This window comes from Diaphorina citri, unplaced genomic scaffold, assembly GCF_000475195.1.
Source record: "Diaphorina citri unplaced genomic scaffold, Diaci psyllid genome assembly version 1.1 scaffold1725, whole genome shotgun sequence".
Classification (NCBI taxonomy): domain Eukaryota; kingdom Metazoa; phylum Arthropoda; class Insecta; order Hemiptera; family Psyllidae; genus Diaphorina; species Diaphorina citri.
The window spans coordinates 1,466-8,015 of record NW_007379151.1 but is presented as its reverse complement, the minus strand read 5'-3'; the positions used below and the strand labels follow the sequence as shown (position 1 = coordinate 8,015).

Sequence of the window (6,550 nt, the reverse complement as noted above, 5' to 3'; positions counted from 1 at the left end):
ACTACGGGCTAAAAAATTCCCGGAGGGACGGACCCAGCTTGTTTCGTTTAAGGCGGTTTATACAACATTTTCTCGTTTATAAAGGTTTAGCAAAGTGGAAGAGCAAACTGATGAAAGCATGACAAATTTAAACAAGTTAAGAACAAATTCTGATTTATAGAGGTACCTAATTTTAAAGTTAAAAAACGCGTCCCGAATTTTTTCTGGGACAAAAACGGAAATTCGGACAAAACGCCCCAAAATGAAAAACTGAACGGGACGCCGGGACACCCCCTGAAATTCGGGACTGTCCCGGCCAATTCGGGACGTTTGGCAAGCCTACTTATGACTATCAATAGACTCACTTGTAATTCTAGTCAGCACGTAATTATGAACAGGAACATCTTTTATTATTTCTCACCTATCAAGCTCTCATTGTTAGAAACAACAAAAGCAAAAATAATAAAGAGCAAGTAGTAGCTAAAGCCAAACTCGATAGCACTTCAAAAGTCAAGTATTGAGACTTGCTCTTAACTTCAGTGGTATGAGGAGGCAGAGGTATATTGATTTTCACAAGCTTATTGATTTTCATGAGGTTTTTCAAGTGGTATGTTATCGTCTAAGAAGCCAAGAGCATAGAAGAAGTGCTTCAGACTTGTGTCTTTAGATTCCATTTCATGATGGTCCATTGTGTGTACTTATTTTGAAAAAGTCAAGTAGATTTTTTTGATTAGGTCTAGCATTTTGTGTCTAAGTCGAATACTAGGTATAAGATCTTTTATTTATATAAAATCTAAAAGAGATATGTACCTAAAGCAGAACATGAAAATATTGAGATAACAATGAAAACACTGAAATAATTAAACGTTAAAATAAATAATAATTGTTGTTCTTCTTCCTACATTTTTTTATTACAAAATATTTGAAATAACAAAATAAATATGGCAAAATATACATGACATGCATCATACAAGTACAAGTAAGTAAGGTAGACATATAGGTACAGTAAAAAGAAAATAATACGGGAATAATGAAGAACAAAATCAACTAGTAGTAATTTTGATGGTACAAGAGGATTTGTTTTTGTATGTCAATTAACTTGTTCGTTTTGAAGGCGAATTATTATTAGATTCCTATTTGGCATCCAAAATAGATAATTGCTTACCTCATTTAATTCACTAGAGTTTTTGGGAATCCCTAAGAACCCTCTAGTGACTCTAGTCATACATAAAATGGGGTAAGAAATTACATATGTTTTTAGGCTTATTTTGTATGTCAATTAACTTGTTCGTTTTGAAGGCGAATTATTATTAGATTCCTATTTGGCATCCAAAATAGATAATTGCTTACCTCAATTAACTCACCAGAGTTTTTGGGAATCCCTAAGACTAGAGGGTTCTTAGGGACTCTAGTCATACATAAAATGGGGTAAGAAATTACATATGTTTTTAGGCTTGCACAAGGATTTTTCCAATACAATACATAATAAATGATAAGTGCATATATTATCTCGTTTTTTAAATAAATTAAAACTGGAAACAGAGATAACGTTTTTTTTATTATTATTATTATTGAAAATTATGCTTTCAAATGCTAAGCACCTAGGCGTCCATAAAAACAAGTTCTTTACGGTCCATAGGGTACATAAACGTATTATTACATACGTTGGGAATAGTGAGGTAAACGGCACAGGAGAAAAGAAAGACGATGTGATAGATTAGATATAGGGGACACATCCTACAAAGGATGGTGATGGGAGTTGACATCTCAACACTAAGTAAAAGTACATTATCCAAATAGCATTCAGAATTTCACACCCCCTGAAATTCGGGACTGTCCCGGCCAATTCGGGACGTTTGGCAAGCCTACTTATGACTATCAATAGACTCACTTGTAATTCTAGTCAGCACGTAATTATGAACAGGAACATCTTTTATTATTTCTCACCTATCAAGCTCTCATCACCCCCTGAAATTCGGGACTGTCCCGGCCAATTCGGGACGTTTGGCAAGCCTACTTATGACTATCAATAGACTCACTTGTAATTCTATTCAGCACGTAATTATGAACAGGAACATCTTTTATTATTTCTCACCTATCAAGCTCTCACTGTTAGAAACAACAAAAGCAAAAATAATAAAGAGCAAGTAGTAGCTAAAGCCAAACTCGATAGCACTTCAAAAGTCAAGTATTGAGACTTGCTCTTAACTTCAGTGGTATGAGGAGGCAGAGGTATATTGATTTTCACAAGCTTATTGATTTTCATGAGGTTTTTCAAGTGGTATGTTATCGTCTAAGAAGCCAAGAGCATAGAAGAAGTGCTTCAGACTTGTGTCTTTAGATTCCATTTCATGATGGTCCATTGTGTGTACTCTAAGAAGCCAAGAGCATAGAAGAAGTGCTTCAGACTTGTGTCTTTAGATTCCATTTCATGATGGTCCATTGTGTGTACCTATTTTGAGCTAAGAAGCCAAGAGCATAGAAGAAGTGCTTCAGACTTGTGTCTTTAGATTCCATTTCATGATGGTCCATTGTGTGTACCTTGTTTGTTTACAATTCCTATTTTTTTTTTTTTTTTTTTTTTTTTTTGTGCTATCCTACGAGTACCTATCAGTTTTCTATTCCTTCATCTAATGTTGGATAAAAATGCCACATGCTAAAATTAAATTTAAATGTAGTTCATTTAACAAAAAATAATGTCCCTATCGTTTTGGTTTTGTACACACTTTTCCATATAAGATAGTAACATTAAGTACCCTGTTTTTTTTTTTTTTTTTTTTTTTTTTTTTTTTTTAATCTGGAGTATTTGATCCATTTCGTGAATCGTTTTGTATTTTCCATCCCCTTTATGCAACATTACTGCACATTGTGCATTATTATTTAGAATAAAGTGTGTCCCCTTCTTCATTGAGTAAGATCTCATTCGCAAAATGTAGTTTTTTTTAATAATAACATGAAAATCGAGCAAAAAAATCTCATAGAAAAGTCTAATGGATCTTCTTGTCCATTCCATTTAAGTGTCCCGACTTTCTTGTACTGTGAGGGGTAAAGTTTTGGGGTAAAGCTTGCCTTCTCTATTTTTGTCTCAATTTGATTATTTGTTTTCATATTTTTCTAAATTTTAAAGCCAATGATGAAGGGGTATTTTAATGAGATCTATTAAAATCTATGCTCAACTCAATACCTACTGTATAACAGATTATTTTTTTTATATTTTATTGTAATCATTTTAGGGCATCATTGTTTCAAACTTTTGGTCATGTTTGGTTTCTTGACCTGTTATTTATGTTTTTGTCTCAATTTGATTATTTGTTTTCATATTTTTCTAAATTTTAAAGCCAATGATGAAGGGGTATTTTAATGAGATCTATTAAAACCTATGCTCAACTCAATACCTACTGTATAACAGATTATTTTTTTCATATTTTATTGTAATCATTTTAGGGCATCATTGTTTCAAACTTTTGGTCATGTTTGGTTTCTTGACCTGTTATTTATTTATTATGTTTTCACTTTCTTTTACTCGAAACCAATGTTGGATTTTGTGAACAAAAGAAGTCTGCTTGTACACGAAAACATTAGCTCGCATTAACACACCTGAAATATCAAGTGTTAAAGTAAGTGCAAGCAGAGAAGTAATCTTGATCCGCTAATCCAAACGAGTACTGAAAGAAATGTCTAGTTTACCACGTTTATCGTAAACCCCGAGTAATTTATTCCATATTTTGTTTTTTATTCTCATCATTCTAGACTCCAGTCTTGGCCCTTTCTTATACCACGTTTATCATAAACCCCGAGTAATTTATTCCATATTTTGTTTTTTATTCTCATCATTCTAGACTCCAGTCTTGGCCCTTTCTTGATAATGTTTCACATGGGACTGAAAGCAAACGGTGGGTAGATAGGCGAAGAGGAATTCATTGAAACTTTCTGAAAAATCGTATTTCAATCGGGGGAAAAAATTACGGGGGTAATTTTCCCTCATTTGTTTTTCGATATTTTCGCAATGTGTTCATGAAAGTCTACTCTCCTTCCAGCCCTGGTCCTTTTTGTGCCAATGTGAAAATGCGAACTTTCCTAATAATGGAAAATTTTCCGAGATTAAAAAACCGCATAGAATGAGTTCAGAAAATTGATCTTTCATGTTATTGTAACTTTAACCAAAAACAATGATGAATTATTGACACAACTTGAATTAGTTTTTTACATTTCGTACGAACTTATCAATATTTAATTGTACTTTTTTTCCTAAACCAAAAAAACGAATAAAGTAAAAACCCCTCTATTTTGAAATCACGTGAAACTGATTTTTTGTCTTTTCATTGAGAATTATTCGAAACTCATAACACTGGTCAATGTTATTTAAGATTATATTTTAATTACTATGAAATGCTAACTACAGACTACCTAAAATAATGACTTTTTTTATCAGTCGCCTGGTAAGTGGAAAGGTGAAGGTGCGACAAAGGTATACATTTTGATTCTTTTCGAAGAAGAACAGCAATGGGGAAAGATTCAAGTTTTCAAGGGCCATCAAAATCCTCTTTACATGCGGTCAGGAATTTTGTAAAAAAAGGCAGTTTATTAAAAAAGTGTCATCAGCAGTTGGCTAACTGCAATTTTTGCTCATCAGCTGGTGTTTCTTATCCAGCCGTTATTTCGATTAAAAATAAGTTAGAGTTATAAAATTATTGTTCGATCAATTTTGTCACATAAATGATGTTCCTTAGTTGAATAGGCACCGCCATTTTGAATCCTCCGCGAGATCACAAGTCTTGAGAGTGATGGCCCTCCATTTGGCGACAAGCTAAACGCGTCCTCACGTAACATCAGTGGCGATACACAGGTCTTAATTCCGAAATGTTTTATGTAAATGTAATGTAAATGCAGTTTCTTTGTGTTATTATGTCACCGGTCGCTATGCGCATTTATGTCATAGCTACTCATTTTCCTCACGAGGCTGAGTGGGCCCCGCAACAGCCAGTCACAAAATCAATCATTTGCATGATACAAATTTCTTGACCCCACCCGAGAACCGAATCCGGGTCTCCCGCGTGCAAGGCGAGCGCAGTGACCACTACGCCATGGGAGCTGATCGAAATGTTTAATCCCCTACACCCTACACCACTGCATACTCTAAGCCTGGTTTACATCATGCCAGGTAACTGTGTCTCATTTATTTTCTCGACAGGTAAATCTCCAGAGACTTAAATAATATTTTTTGCGCAGTGACCACTACGCCATGGGAGCTGATCGAAATGTTTAATCCCCTACACCCTACACCACTGCATACTCTAAGCCTGGTTTACATTATGCCAGGTAACTGTGTCTCATTTATTTTCTCGACAGGTAAATCTCCAGAGACTTAAATAATATTTTTAAAGAGAAAAATTTCGCCAAATCCGACACACACCTTTTTGTTGTTGTTGAGATGTTGAAACTTATCTTTAAAGAATTATCAAGGATGGAATAACATAAAGTCAGATGTTGAAACTTATCTTTAAAGAATTATCAAGGATGGAATAACATAAAGCTGTCTTTTCTGTTGGGAAAGGACTGAAGTCCCTTTCCTTGTAACCGAGGGTACAAAGGTTCTCTACATTATTGTGGAATAATAAGGGTACGAAGGAATTCAATCATATTTCTTCATCTTCCACGCTTTGAGAGAAAAATGGTAAAATCCATCATCTCAGCATTACCGTACACCTATGGAATACCTTCAGCCCACGCTTTGAGAGAAAAATGGTAAAATCCATCATCTCAGCATTACCGTACACCTATGGAATACCTTCAGCATATTATTATTTCAGTCCTGACATGTTTAATATGATCTCTTTCGGTGAAAAATCCTTTCCTCTCTTCTCCCTTCTTCCTGTCTATGTCTGTCCCTTAATCCTTTTTTTCTCTTTTATGAGCTTTAAGCTTTTTCTATGAAAAACGTGATCTTTTTTCCTCTCTGGGATGATACGACCTATCTTGTGTACCCATCTCTATCTTCCTTCTACAGGTACATCTTTCAGTTTTCTCTTTCCCTTTCACACCTTCGTTCTCATGGATGTAGCTGTGATAAACCCACACCTTTAAACCCAGGATAATGAAAAAAAAAATATAAAATTCAAAATTGTAGAGGAATTGATTCACAGTACAGAACATTTCGCATACACACAGATATCCAAATTTATCGTTTTTCCTTTTTTTTTTGTGTTTACCTTCTGATTTTTTTTTAACCTTCTGTATCACAGTGAGATTTTTTTTTTTACTTTTCTCTTACCTTATTTTTTCTCCTAGGTATTTTTTTTACCGGCTTAGGTACCTCTCCATCTTTTGCTTCAAGTATCATGGTGTACAAACAAGATAATATAGTCCCCACCAGCTCGTTGCTATTTTCAATGGGAGCTTTAGACTTGTTTTCTCTATTATAAATGTCAGATATACATAGATATAGAGCAACAAATACTTTTTCCAGTCTCTTTCTCCTTCTTGTATTTATTATGCATCACTCTCGCATTTTTTCTCCATCCCTCCTCATTTTCTCTCTTCTTTTCATAATTCTCGCTTTTCTTCCATAGAT

General features: G+C 34.4%; 2 long non-coding RNA genes across 2 annotated transcripts; both read right to left on the bottom strand.

Moving 5' to 3' along the window:
* Nucleotides 1-1,811: 1,811 nt before the first annotated feature.
* Nucleotides 1,812-2,363, bottom strand: LOC113470657. Its single transcript, XR_003393630.1, has 2 exons — nt 2,075-2,363; nt 1,812-1,926 (listed from the first exon to the last, which is right to left on the bottom strand). It is a non-coding gene; the product is annotated as an uncharacterized LOC113470657 (long non-coding RNA).
* Nucleotides 2,364-2,541: 178 nt separating this feature from the next.
* On the bottom strand, nt 2,542-3,744 carry LOC108253406. Its single transcript, XR_001809736.1, has 2 exons — nt 3,467-3,744; nt 2,542-3,255 (listed from the first exon to the last, which is right to left on the bottom strand). It is a non-coding gene; the product is annotated as an uncharacterized LOC108253406 (long non-coding RNA).
* Nucleotides 3,745-6,550: the final 2,806 nt, after the last annotated feature.